This window comes from Phascolarctos cinereus, unplaced genomic scaffold (genome assembly GCF_003287225.1).
Source record: "Phascolarctos cinereus isolate Bilbo 61053 unplaced genomic scaffold, phaCin_HiC Scaffold_9;HRSCAF=440, whole genome shotgun sequence".
NCBI lineage: Eukaryota > Metazoa > Chordata > Mammalia > Diprotodontia > Phascolarctidae > Phascolarctos > Phascolarctos cinereus.
Window position 1 is genome coordinate 240,735,354 of NW_027556402.1, and position 14,619 is coordinate 240,749,972.

Below are 14,619 nucleotides of genomic sequence, written 5' to 3' on the forward strand. Positions count from 1 at the left end.
CCTGCAATATGTTGCTTACAAGAAACACGCCTGAAGCAGAGAGACACACACAGAGTAAAGGAAAACCTAGAAAGACTTGTATGAACTTACACAAAGTAAAATTAGCAGAAGCAGGAAAACAGTGTACACAGTATCAGCAACGTCTTGTGATGATCAGCTGTGAATGACTCAGCTTTTCTCAGCAAAACAATAATCTAAGACAAGTACCAAGGGCTCATGAAGGAAAATACTATCCATATCCAGATAAGGAACTGATGGACTCTGAATGCAGATCGAAGTATATTTTTTTTCACTTGCTTTATTCTTCCTCATTGTTTTTCTTACTTTAGATTTGTTTCTTCTTCCACAACCATGATGAATATGAAAATATGTTTTACATGATAGCATATGTATAAACTCTATCAAACCGCCTACCATTTTCAGAAGAGGGAAGAGAAGTGAGGGAAGGAGAAAAATTTGGAACTTAAAATTTTGTAAGAATGAATGCTAAAAATTTTCTTGATTTGTAATTGTGGGGGAAAAATACTATTTAAAAAATCAAGCCTTGGAATTCCTTGTTTGTGTGTGCTTTTGATATTAGGCCATAACTGGTTTTCCTGGTGTTTGAGGAAGCTGATAATTTTGACTGTAAAGCATCATAGCTTCCCTGCAGAAGCTCAGACCTTCAGTGCCCAAATGAAGGGATTGTCTGGCCTGACTGCCACATTTTTCAGATGTGGAAACTGAAAACCAAAAAGATGCATTGAATAGGCCAGAATCACCCAAGAAGTAAGAGTTAATTCTCATATCCTTATTCTTCTTAAAAATAAGGTTTATTATTTAAAGAGAAAATTGATAGAAATCATCTTTTTTAGGGTTATTAGATTTGAGTTTTTCACATGATATGCTTTTGACCTGATACAGTTGTAAGCAGAATTGCTTGGAAAGTTGCCCCCATTTGGTGTGACACCACGTGATGAGTGGCTGGTGATGAGGGTGTATACATTTTAAAAATCATGTTAATCATGGTGGAGAATCCTCAGGCTGCTTAATATAGTACTAAAAAGGAAAAACAGCAGCTGCAGACTGTATTGTTTCTCCTGTAAAGCTCATCTCTTTTTAAAGTTTAAAGGTCCATGTGTTTGTGTGTGTAAATGTACACATGCTTGCATGTAATATTTTATAAAAATGAATTGTCGAGTGGTGATCATTCTGCTCTTGCCTGGCCTTCCTCTTCCCTGTCCCATCTAACACAACACACAAAAGGTATTAACTTCATTCTCCTTAACACGGTTACCAGACCATGCTTGCAGTAGGAGCTGAATGTCACTTATGTCCTCGTTTCACATAGCAACATCTCCCTAGGGTTGTCTTTTTTTTTTTAAATCCAGTGCAGCTGCTTGTGACAAATGAAGGGAAAAGAAAAGAAACATACTGAAATATCCTGGTTCTGACCATTCATTGGATGTTCCTGAGAGGAGGGGCTATACCCTGTGCACTGAGGAGCTCCAGGAGTCAGTAGGAATGGGCCATCAGATCATGGGAGCAGCTGCTTTTTCTTGAGTGGAGAAATGCATCTTGGGAAGAAATGGAGGTTGTTTCTGATCTTTTTGTGAATGGTTTTTCTTGAAGTTGACAGATTTTTATGAATGATAGAAGAAAAATTTTTCAGCTGTTCTTAAGATTTTCAGACGTGATGAATATTTTTGGGAAAGTGTTCCATTTGACTTGCTGTTTTGGGAACATTCCATAATTCATTTATTTTAGCCAACTTAAAAAAAAAAAGCACAGACACATAACCCAAAACCAGACAGTGCCAGCTTTTATGTTGTGAAATATTTAGTTTATTAAATGAATGATACTTTCTAGAAACACCAGTATTTAAGAAACCTAAAGTATGAACTTGAAATTAGATTGTCATCAAAGTATGGTAGAAAAAGCATTGGATTTGGGGTCAGGTGACCTGATTTCAAATCCCAGCTATGACTGTGAGATCATAAACAAGTCACTTTACTTGATAAAAGCAGGGGTAGGTCTAGAACTTTCCCTTCCATCCCTAGAACTTAGAATAGTATAGCACTGTTGTGTGCTTTCAGTATCACTCATTACTTCACGTTATAGTTTGACAACTGCCAGTCACCTAAGCTGTAAATGTTTGTAACTTCAATGATCTTTAATTCCACAAGTAAGAATACTCTTGCCAATGCCAACTTTTTCCTTCTGCAGCCTAGTAGATGGTTTTCAAGAATTGCTGCAGTTGAAAATTCATCACTTCATAGTTTCATAATGGGCTTTTCTACACTTAACTAGATTAGTCTTCAAAGAACAGACAGAGCAGGTAGCGTGTGTATACCACTTTAAGGCTTACAAAGCACTTTACAAATATTATCTTATTTAATTCTTGCAACAACTCTGGGAGACGCTGTCGTTATGCCCATTTTACAGATGAGGAAACTGAGTCAGCTACAGATTAAGTGATTTGCTGAGGATTACGCAGCTAGTAACTGTCTGAGGTAGAATTTGGACTCAAGTCTTCTGATTCCAGGTCCAGTTCTCTATGCATTGTTCTACCTGGCCATACAGTTTATGACCAGATCCATACTCAAAACTTTCTTTTCCAGCTTGGACTAAGGCTTTTCAGAACTGGGCTCCATTGGCATTTCCTTCAAAAACCTGGGTTATTGCCACGTCAGAAGTAGGACTTTGGTGAAAATCTTAAGAGAAAAAAAATTATCTCCCAAAATATCTTAAGAAGGCCTTGGAAAAATCTCTCTTATGAATAATGAAAATCCATCAACTTAAAGAAAGCAACAGCCTCTGTTCATTTGATGCACTTTTTAATTCCAGGAAAATTATTTTCTCCCATGACTGTCCATTCTTAAAGAATCCTGGAGCTATTGCACTAGGATTGAAAAGTAATTGTTTGCTCAGTGAATGTTTAGTGATTGGTTTTGTTGTTTCATAAGAGAGTAGGGAAAGACCAGTTGTAGTGTTATAAATTAGGCCCTAGAGCAGGAGTCAAAGAAACTGGATTGTGCTTCTGGTTTTGCTGTGGAGTTGGGCCTAGTCACCTCTCCCTCTAGGCTCAATGTACTTCGGTACGTTTGGTATACGTACTTTGAAGATATAGTCATAGGGTTATAGATTTAAATCTGGGAAGGACCTCAGGTGAAGATCTCCTAACTGACATTTTCGAAGTAGAAGGAATTTTAAAAGTAAAATTTTGCTCACATCTGTTCAGTATAAAGTACCTTTATTAAAATCATGACTCATATAATGCATCAGTCATTTGTCTTATGACTCCTTTTACCATCCCTGTGACTTCCTAGACAAAAAACACCCCTCCCTGGCCTCTCTTCCAGTTCATGTGTTGTTTTCTCCTATTAGGATGCAAACCCTGTAACAACAATATTGTTTTTATATTTATATCCGCAACATTTAGCACAGTGCCTGATACATAGTAAGTTCTTAATACATGCTTGTTTTCATTCATTCGTACATTCATAGAATCATGAACGTTAGAGCTAGGTGGCACCTTAAAGCATAGAATGTAATGTGTGGGAGCTGAGAGAGATCTTAAAACATAAAATGTGCAGTGTTTGAGGTGGTAGGGGTCTTAGAACATAGAATATTAGTTGGAAGGAACCTTAGAATATTTTGTGTAGAATGTTAGAACTGGGAGAGACCTTAGAAAATACAACATAGAATGTTAATGTGAGAAGGGATCAGTCTTGTCCCAACTTTTTTGTGTATTAGGAAAATGAGGTCCAAACCACTTGTTTACTTTGCATTGTTCTCATTAGTTGGCAGAACTCCTACTATAACCCTTATCTTCCTATTCCCTTTCCCCATACTCTGTCCATGATACCGCAACAGCCTCTTTTATTTCCATATTCTAATACTTAATAGGTACTGTAATGCTTCTGTTCTTCATCCTTCCCTGGTGTTTTTTTTTCCCTTAACTCCACAGTAGGAGTAAATACAGATCATTAAGTACCAGCATAAAATAGGACTTCTAATGGTTTATGTTTGTTATGTTTGCTGTCCTCTGTCTTGACCTCTTGATATATTGTGTTACTGTGAATTTGCTGAGAAGGCTTTTCTAGACAAGTAATTGTTCTGTATACATATAGTTCTAAGGATATTTTTCTGCAGCTCTGTTGGACCTTGTAAAACCAAGATGTGCTTATCATGGAGGTCTGTGTCATAAATTCCATTTTATGGGCATCTCAGTCTAACACATTTTTATGAGGATTCTTTTTAACTTTAAATTAGGGAAGGGTATTATAGGTTGTGAAATAGCTTTAAGGTTCCTTTTTGCCCTTTTTAAATAAGATAAACCAATCAACCTAATGTACTAATAGAAAGAGCACTAGAGCAGGCATCAGAATGCCTGGATTCTAGTTTTATTTGTGACACTCTTTGTGTGTTTTGGGACAATTCACTGCCACTTCTGATTAGTTGGATTTCAGTTGCTTCCGCTCCAGCATCCTCTGAATCGAGGGTATGCTAAATACTTGTTTTCAAACCAATTTGAGACACATTTGTTTTTCACATCAATTCAGATTTTTAAAATGCTGGAATTTGAGTAATTTGCATGGACAGCATGTTTGAGGCCCCTTCTAGTTATAGGAAAGTAGATTGTGCTTAAAAATTAGGAAGTGGAGTTTATACTTGCTAATTTTATTCCCGTGATCACCTGCTATCTTCACATGTGAAATTACCTTAAGCAGTAGGTGGACATTGGAAAAATAAGCTCATTATTACAGCCCTTTATGGTTTCCAGAATCTTTCCTCATTTCCCAGTGTGTTTGGCATTATTTTCATTTTACAGATGAGAAGACTGAGGCTCAGAGATGAAGCAACTTGCTGAAGGTCACACCACAAATACAGATTCAAACTGATGCTTCCTGATTCTGTGGTCTGGGCCCAAGTAACAGATCTGGAATCACCTCACTTTCCAAGCTGCCCTACCTTCCTGGGCTGATCAACAACCAGTGTCTGTTGCTTCCTTGATATAGACAGATAATTATCCTCAGTTACCATGGAAGTGCAAATTCCAGTGAATGTTGAAGTACACTGTGGGGCTGTCTCTGACATTTGGAAAAGAATTGTGCTGACTTGCACATTTCTCTGTCTTACAGAGAAAAGAAGGTGAACTTCCCTGCAGCTTCCTTGGAAATGTTGGCAGAAGGATGGGGTGAAGTGAGCTGTACCATTTTATGTAGGCAGTCCTTGCCTTGTGCTGGTTCAGATATTGTCCATCCCTCTTATTCAGTGCTGCCTAATTAACACTCATGCCGCATCCCCTTTAATTGTTCATTCAACATTCATGTAGCAAATGTTTGCTAAACACTTCCCTTGTAAAGTGGTGCCCTGTGCTCAGGCCTGGGAATGTTATGATTCATTGACATTCTAAGTCTAAATGTTGCTTACCCTTTAAATTCAAGACTTTTATTAAAGGCTTGTTATATCAAGGTATTAGGAATGAAAAAAAATTTAAAAAAAGAACAAAAAACTGTCCTAAAAGGAGCTTCTGTTCTACTGGTATGTAGGCTGATTAGTAAATAGAAGATAATTTGAGGAAGCCAAGAATACTTACAACTGTGAAAATTAGAAAAGGCTTCATTTAGGAGGCGATAGGTGAGTTGAAGGGATTCTAAGATATGTTGGTGAGGAGAGAGAGACAGACACAGACAGACAGACAGACAGAGACAGAGAAACAGAGACAGAGACAGAAAGAGAGAGAACTTTCAGGAGAGACTGTGAAGGAACAGGCCCTGTCAAACTAAGTGGTCTAAGAGGTTCAAGGAAGGGTGCTGGACTAGGCTTTTGCCCTGAGCTGTGTTTGAGTTGCCACCACCACCATTTCTAGTAGAGAACAGAAGTCTCTTCCAGAAACTGCCCTGCTAGTATTCAAGAATGGGCCTCTTTGCTATTCCTGCTGCCCAAATGACTTTTCAGAGTTGCATCTGTGGGTAGTGCTCTGCTGCCTAATTCTCTGAGTGAGGAGGGCATTTCCCTATGTAATCTGTGGATGTATCAAATCCTGGACTTGCATGGATGATGTTGAATCCTGAGGACAGTGTCTCCCCCTCTTTCTCCCTCACCTCCACCCCTTATATTTTTGTGGCTCGTTTTGCCTTTACCCAAGAAGGTTGAGCATCTAGGATAATACTTAGAGACATCTAGAAATACAAGAAACAAAATTGAAGAATTAAGAATCTTATCAGGGCAAAGCAGTTAGAGGCAAAGCCTACTTTTTCATTTTGTTCAGAGTTTTGGAATAGTCAGATCATCTCCCCAACAAATCTTTTATAAAGTCTAAGAAGACAAACAAAATTATTGTTAAGTGAAGGGCAATATAATGTAGTGAAAAGAGTGCCAAACTTTGAGACAGAAGCCAAAGAGTGAGTTGGGGGAATTTCTTCATTTAGATCTTGCTTGATCTTTATAATTTTGCCACATTCTCTTTTGATTTGTGTGTGTATGGTTGTTCTTTCTATTTACATTGTTGTACTCATTGTATATATTGTTTTCTTGCCTCTTCTGACTTCAATCTGTATCACTTCCTATAGATCTTTCCATGCTTCTCTGTATTCATCACCCACGTACTTTCTCATAGCACAGTAATATTCTATTAAGTCTATATACCCATTTTATTTACTTTGTTTCCTGCTATAAATATTTTGGGAACTTTCTTTTTATCAATAGCTTTCTTAGGTTAATGGCATCTTTGGATGAAAGGAGATGGATATTTTAGTCACTTTACTTGAATAATTCCAAAGTTCTTTAAAAAATGGTTATACTGATTCACGACTCCAACAATGTATTAGTCTGTCATACTGTACCCTTCTAACACTGATTGTCATTTTTTGTTATCTTTGACAACCCCAAATTGTTTTAACTTACATTTTTCTTACTGTTATTTAGAGCATTCTTTTATGTCATTGTTAATACTTTGTAATTCTTCTTCTAAGAGATTTTCATATTCTTTGACCATTTATCTATTGGGGCATGGCTATTAGTCTTATATATACTTATTAATTGTTTATAAATCTTGGCTACTAAGCCCTTATCAGAGAAATTTGATACCAAAACCTTTTTTTGATTTGACTGTTTCCCTTCTTATGCTAGGTGTGTTAATTTTGTGTGTGTAGAAGCTTTTCAGTTTCATATGGTCAAAGTTATCTGTTTTATCTTTGGTAATTGCCTCCGTTTCTTGTTTTGGTTAGAAATACATCTCCTACCCCTAGTTATGACCATCATATGATCTGTTTCTTTTCTAATTTTTTAAATAGTATGCTCGTAGAGCCAAAATTAAGTAGAGGCTGCTTCATTCTGTGGTAAAACAGTATACTTCCCCTAGGTCATGGAAAATATCTTGTGCTGAAAATTCATGACAGACTAATGGGGTTCATTTGTAAGGAGAGAATTGATGTAAATAGGGTTCTTAAGCTTCTTGGTATGTGATGAACTGATTCACAGCAGCAAATAACATAAGCAAAAGAATCCCCAGACAAGTACTGAAGCACACCCCAAAACAGTGTAAGATTGACGTTGATTATTTTGGATGATGGGTCGATGAAGAAATGGTGGTATGGGGAAATCAGAAATTGTGTACTCACTTTGACCAAACACGCCTTGTTAAAGAGCCCAAACCAAACCAGGAAAATACTGATGACCACGGCCAAGCCTCTGAGAAATGGATGAGCAGGTAGCCATGTACTTTGTACCATTCTTTATAACAATGTACCTTCAAAGAAATGGGAACTCTGTGATGGGGGAATATATTCTCTCATAATAACATAATAACAACAATATTCTCTCATAAAACTCATAGGACTCTTAAGAAAAGTTGAGTGTAACTTTGTGGTTGTGGTCCTTCTCTGGGAGCCTAGGCCTGCCAGAGTGACAGTATGTCAGAGTGAGTAGGTGTGTATGTGTGTCCATCTGAAAATTATGAAGTGTTGAATTGTGGGTGGGTTACACCAAGCCCCCAAAGCATAAGCCTATCCTGTAAACCTTTTTCCCAATCGTTGTTATTTCACAATAACATTGGTAAAAGATCGTAACTAAAGTCCACTGTAGTTAACTTGTGGCATGCCCCTTCTGCAAGAAAAAGATCAAAACTTAAGGAGCCTTGGTCTTCAGAGGGCATGAATGGTTTTTTTTTTCTCCTGGAGTATAAAAATCTCTCCCCCTGAATTGCAGACTGGAGAATTGAACTAAATCTGTTTGTGAGATGTTTACTAGGTTTTAAAAGTACCCAATAATGATTAAGATAATGTCCAACTATCTCATGTAGTGAACTTTTACAAAGAATGTAGTCTTATTTGTTAGGAAAAAAATATAAGAGGTGAAATATTGAAAAGATGACTTTGTGACCTGGATCGGTTCACGTAAAATTCAAACATCCTCCTAATTCTTCAACATTTCAGAACACTTACGGGTACTTGGTAGGGGATGCCTGCCAAAAAAAAAAAAAGAAAGAAAGATTAGGGATTTGGAGGTGGGTGGGAATGGGAAGAGAAAAGGAAATGTTTAATGTGCTGTTTCTGGGTTTTACTTTTTTTAAGATTGTAAGAATCCAGTAGAATTCATAACCCAGGCTGCTGTTATACATATTAGGCAGACCTAATATTCCTAGCTAGTACAAATGAAAAAAGCCCAGGTTCTTCCTCTATTCCTGATCTCTGAGACAATATTGCCTCAAAACATAATACTCCTTATTTAGGAAAATGAACATTATGGGTAGTAAAAGGGGAAGTCTGTAATTGTCTTCATTTAATCAATCAGAGTTTCTTAAGTGCCTACTGTGTGTTAAGTGCTAGGGTTATGAAGACAGCGATGAAATAGGCCTTGTACTCATGGAGCTGAAATTCTCTTGGAGGAGACAGGATACACATGGTTTGGATGGACATGCAGGAGGGCAGGAGCAGTGGGGGGAGTCAGGAGGGTTTCATGTAGAGGGGGAGACTTGAGCTGGGTCTTAAAGGAAATAGGATCCTAAGAAGTGGGAGGGTGTTGAAACCAAAGGTCACTTGTAGAATTTTCATGAATTTTCTTTTATTTTGAGCTTGAATATAGAAGTTGGCAGGTTTGGGTTCTTCTTGGGGAGCCCAGAACCTCAAGACCAGTTTTGCTTTTCACTCCAGACCTTGCTTGAACCCAGTTCAGTAGTCTCTGAGCTAAAAATAGGCACAGAGATGGAATGGGTCAACCCATGCCCGGGAGCTGACAATGGCTTGAGGCCAGTGATGATCAATTGTGCTATAGATCTGTGGTTATAAATAACATTTATATTTTTTTTTCTCTTGAGCATAAATTGTAAGGATGTGTTTTTTAGTTCTTGAAGTGGGCAGGAAAAGTGAAGGGACAGTTTTATCTCACCTAATTCTCCACTAATCCTGCAGTTACCAGTGCTTGAACACTGTTTCTATTCCTAGCTGATCGTCTGCTGTGGGAGGGAGGTTTGTCCCTACATCAGAGCTATATTAGCCCTGTAGGTATCGATTACACACATCAGACTGAGAAATAGGTGAGCTGCACTAAGGCAGCAGAACTGTCAGAAGGGGTTAAGGTCAGAGTCCTAGAATGTTACTGTCAGGGCCCCATGACTTGGAAAGCGTGGTCATAGACATATGTACCTGCCACTGACCTTGTGAAAGTGTCAGAATCAGGGCGCTCCGCACTTCTGCCATTAGCAGCACTGGCTCCAACCACTGGGAAAGGCAAGGGAGCCTAGCTGAAGCAGCGAGATGAGCCAGAGGGATGACCCAGGTTAAACCACCGCCACCAGAGTCTTTGATATAAATGTTCTTGGCACCATCAGATGACTTAACAGTGGAAGTACCACCATAGAAGATCATCCGCTTTGCCGTTACAAAGAATGCTGGGTCTTTCAGACTGACTTGGGGCTGGGTATTCCATATGTGTTGTCTCTCTGTGTTAAAATGTGAACTCATCAAGAGCAGGGCATGTCTTGGTTTTCTCTTTGTATCCTTATTCATTCGTCCTTATATCCATCCATCTGTCCATTCCTACCCATGGCATCAGTGTCTGTCTACTGGGCCCAAGACCTTCGGCAGCCAGTAGCACAACTCAGTGTGGGCAACTTTCTCTGGGAACTCCCCCTTCATACAAAAAACGAACAGACAAGAAGTGGAAGTGAGTGTTAAGCAGATCATTCAGGCTAGTGACAGTTCTCTGCCACACACTTGGTAGTTTGTTTACTTGGCTCTCTTGCTCTGTATCATCAGTCATGGAGTTTTGTATTTTAAATGCCGTTTTAGGAGATACCAGTCAAGAAACCTGTCTTAGGTCTGCTTTTAAAGTTTTCTTAAGTTCATTTAATTAATATCTTTGTTTTTATATTACCTTCATTTCTGATATATATCTCTCCCCTCACCTGCCTAGGAAGCCATCCCATGTCAATCAGTCAACTAGCATTTATTAAGCACCTACTATGTGCCAGGCACTATGAGAAGCGCTGAAGATAAAAAGAAAGGCAAAAACCAGTCTCTCCCCTCAAGGAGCTCACAGTCTAATGGGGGAGAATCCATGCAAACAGCTGTGCAAACAAGACACACACAGAATAAACTGAGAGGGAAGGCACTAAGATTAAGGAGGGCTGGGAGAGGTTTCTGCAGAAGTTGGGACCTCAGCTGAGCCTTGAAGGAGGCCAGGGAAGCCAGGAGGGGGAGATGAAGGAGAGCATGCCAGGCTTGGGGCACAGCCAGGGAAAACACCTGGTGTGAGGTGATGGAGTGCCGCGTTCAAGGAGCTGTAAGGAGGCCGCTGCCTGTATGGGGAAGGAGTGAGGTGGAAGAGGATTGGAAAGGTGGAAAGGGGCCAGGTGATGAAGGGCTTGGCATGGTAAACAAGAGGATTTCATATTTTTTCCTGGAGGCCACTGGAGTTTATTGGATAAGGGCGTCATATGATCAGACCTGTGTTTTAGAAAAATCAACTTGACGGCTGAATGAGGGTGACCTGTGGCAGGCCAAGCAGCAGCATGTTATTGTGGTAGTCCAGGTGTGAGGGGTAAGGGTCGTCGGCGGCAGTGATGACAGTGGCAGAGGAGGGGGCTGGCTTATTTAAGAGACATTACAAAGGTGGAAATGACAAGACTTGATCACTGATTTAATAGGGATGGGGAGGGAGAGGGAGAGGGTCCAAGGTTGATACCTAGGTTGGGAGCCTGGATATTTTGGGAGGATGGTGGTACCCTCAAAAGTAATGGAAAAGTTAGAAAAAAGGGAGGGTTTTGGGGGAAGATAATGAATTAAATTTTGAGTTAAGATGTCTACAGGATATTCAGTTCGAGATACATAAAAGGCAGTTGGAAAGTCAAGATTGGAGTCTGGGTATTCTTTATCATGGGGCAGCTAGGTGGTGCAGTGAAAAGAGTGCCAGGTCTGGAGTCAGCAAGACTCATCTTCCTGAGTTCAAATCTGGGCTCAGACACTAGCTGTGTGACCCTGGGCAAGTCATTTGACCCCATTTGCCTCAGTTTCCTCATCTGTAAAAAATGAGCTGGAGAAGGGAGCAGCAAACCACTATCTTTGCTGAGGAAGCTCCGAATGGGGTCATGAAGAGTGAGACATGCCTGAAATGCTTGGACAACAACAACGTTCTTTGTGAGCAGTTGAGCCAAAGTAACCAACACATCTGCCGGTGGATGCAGTTATTTCACACTCGTAGCCTCCTCACCACTGTTCAAAAAAAGGACAGGGCGGTATACATTCCCTCATCCCTTCCCTAATGCCCAGGGGCTGGGCATTATAACTACACAGCATTCAGTTTCCTGAGGGTTTTTGCCACAGTGTTGTGATCATTGGGCGTATTGTTTTCCTGGTTCTGATTATTTCATTCTGAATTAGTTCATGGAAGTCATTCCATGTCTTCTATAAATTCTTCATATCCGTTGCTTCTGTTATATTCGTATACCATCATTAGTTTAGCCACCCCACGTCTGCTTTGGTTCCAAGCCTGTGCTGCCACAGAAGTGTTGTGGATGTTTTGGTGATGCCACACATGGGGACTTTTTTTCTCCCTGTCTTTTGCCTTCTTCTGGGCATATGCCCAGCCTAGATCTGCTTTTATAAAACGGGATCCAAGTAGACTTGTATGAGAAGAGGATGGTGCCCATTTTCAAGCTTTTGGTAGCAGCTTATGACAGTTAAAGCTGAAAATGATTTGGGAGATCAGCTTAGTCTCTTTCCCCTACTTTTACAGAAAAGAAAACTGAGACCCAGAGAGAAGTGCTTTGGCTGGGATCCCACAATATCAGGGGTAGAGCCATGATTAGAGTATGAATCTCATTTTAATACACAGGCTACATTGTAAGCAGTAGAATGCTAGGCTATTCCAGTAGCCTGGGCAATAGGCAGTAGATGGTTTGCTTGTTTTTAAAGATGAAGACGTCTTCAAAAATATCGAGTACCTAAGTTTGTGTGGTAGCCTGCAGGCTGCTATATAGGATTCTATAAACAGGTAATTCCTGCTCCCTTTATGAGTCTCCAAATCGCAGATAACCAGATCGCCAACCTCCTGAGGACCAGGCAAGGGTAATAGTAGTCCAGAGACCTGATTGTGTGTCCCACTTAGCTATTTGGCAGTTGTGTGATCCTAGACAAATCACTTCACCTCTCTAGAGCCTCAAGTTTCCTAATCTGTAAAATCAAGGTAATGACAATAATCGTTGTATTCTATTTCACAGGGTTGCTATGAAGAAAGCACTTTGTAACCTAGAAAGCCAGACAAAAGAAAGCTTGGGGAACAGAAGGAGTTTGGAATCCCCATTATCATGCAGACATAGGCCATACTACTTTCTTCTAGAAGCCATTATGTTCCTCTTGATATAAGAACAAATAGAGAGGCTTCTTTGAGGTTCATGATTCCATAACATCCTTAGTTCTTTGATTACATTGTATATAAATAAGTCTTGAAAATGTAAGTATGCCCACCAAATCTAGTAGGTTATAAAAGTGTATATTTGCTTCCTTGGTTAGTACATAGTTATTATTACTAGGGAGAAATTTATTCATATTAAGTGTCAGCCTAGCAGCTCTGTCTGGGAAGATACTCTGCTTTTCTTAAAACCATTATGAAGATTGCTTTATTATTTTCTTCCCAACTCAAAAGCTTTATGTTTAATAAAAGGCATCACCTTCAACCTCTCCTCATTGCTTTTCTTGGGAGACTGCAGACAAAGTGAGGACAGTGCTCTTTACTGGTGAATTCTGGGGGCCATGTTGGATGACCTGGGTAGTCCCTTCCGACTCTTGAGATTCGGTGTGACTTCTGTGATTTGGAGCGAAAGATATTCAAAGACCCAGTCCCTGTGTTTTCCTCTACACTCCCGACTCTAAAAAGATATGCTGTCTTCATGTTTTTTAAGCTTCCAATTTATGAGTAGGAATACATCATTTGTGTTAAGGCAGTCATTATGTCTTCAAGCTGAGGCAAAGTATTTTGTGCATCAGTTATTTTTCCTACTCCAACTGATTCAAGATCCTTGCAAAATTTTCTTTCCAGGGTTATTTCTTGTCCTTGATTCTACCCGAGATCCAACTCTAACTTCAAGGCAGGAATCCTTTTCGATAAGAGTTGCTTCCTCCCATGTGGATCAATCTGGCATCTTGTGAAAAGAGTTGCCATGTCTGCCTCCTCCTTCCTCCCTCCCCCCCAACTTGTTTTTTAAGGAAGCAGGGATTTACTCATATTATTTAAAGTATAACCAAATTCCAGTCTACTTGCTTTTATTAAATATAGCTAACCAACATGGAAGTCTCCGTGATTAGTTGGCTTGCAGGAGTGCGTTTCTCACATGCTTCATTGAACGTCACTGCCCATCCCCTTGGAAAAAAGGTCCAGGCTTTTCTTTCTGTGTCCAGCTCTCCCTCACGGCTCCTGAGGGCTTAATAAATGCTTCCTGATTGTTGATTGGGCACTCGTCAGTCCTAGGGAGGAACTTTGGGACCTTTGGTTATGTAGATCACTGCTTTGGAGGCCCTTTCTCTGACTAGTTAATGACTGTCTTCACTGAGGTTTCTCTAAAGCTCTTAGGAGGTCATTGGTGACTGCTAACTCTTATCCGGACTTCAGGGCTGAGAGTAAGGTCATATTTTGTGTCACCATTTTTGTTAGCTTGTAAGTATGGATGCATGGTGATCATCCGCATGCCCCACCAACCACTGGATAATTTCTCACTGAAATTGTGAGATCTCAAATTTTCATTAAAACCCTCAAACCCCGCGGTATTTCAGACATGTTTAGATGTCAATTGTATTTTTCCTTTTACTATGTCCTGCAGTTTATCTAAAGATCTGGAAGTAGATGTCACTATCATCATTTTACAAAAGGCATAATTGATTGTGGGTTATTTAGATCCATGATGGGCAGTGAGGTGGCGAAGTTTGATAGAGCACTGGGCCTGGAGTCAGGAGGATCTGAGTCCAAATCCAGCCTCAGACACTTACTAGCTGTGTGACCTTGGGCAAGTCACTTCACCCTGTGTGCCTCAGTTCTTCATCTGTAAAATGAGCTGGGGAAGGGAATGGCAAACCGCTCAGTATCTTTACCAAGAAAACTCCAAATGGGGTCCTGAAGCGTTGGGCATGACTGAATAACAAT

General features: G+C 39.9%; 1 protein-coding gene across 1 annotated transcript in view; it reads left to right on the top strand.

Moving 5' to 3' along the window:
• HSD17B12 (hydroxysteroid 17-beta dehydrogenase 12) overlaps positions 1 to 14,619 on the top strand; it is a 142,779-nt gene that overhangs the window by 68,532 nt on the left and 59,628 nt on the right. The gene's annotated exons all lie outside the window — the stretch shown is intronic.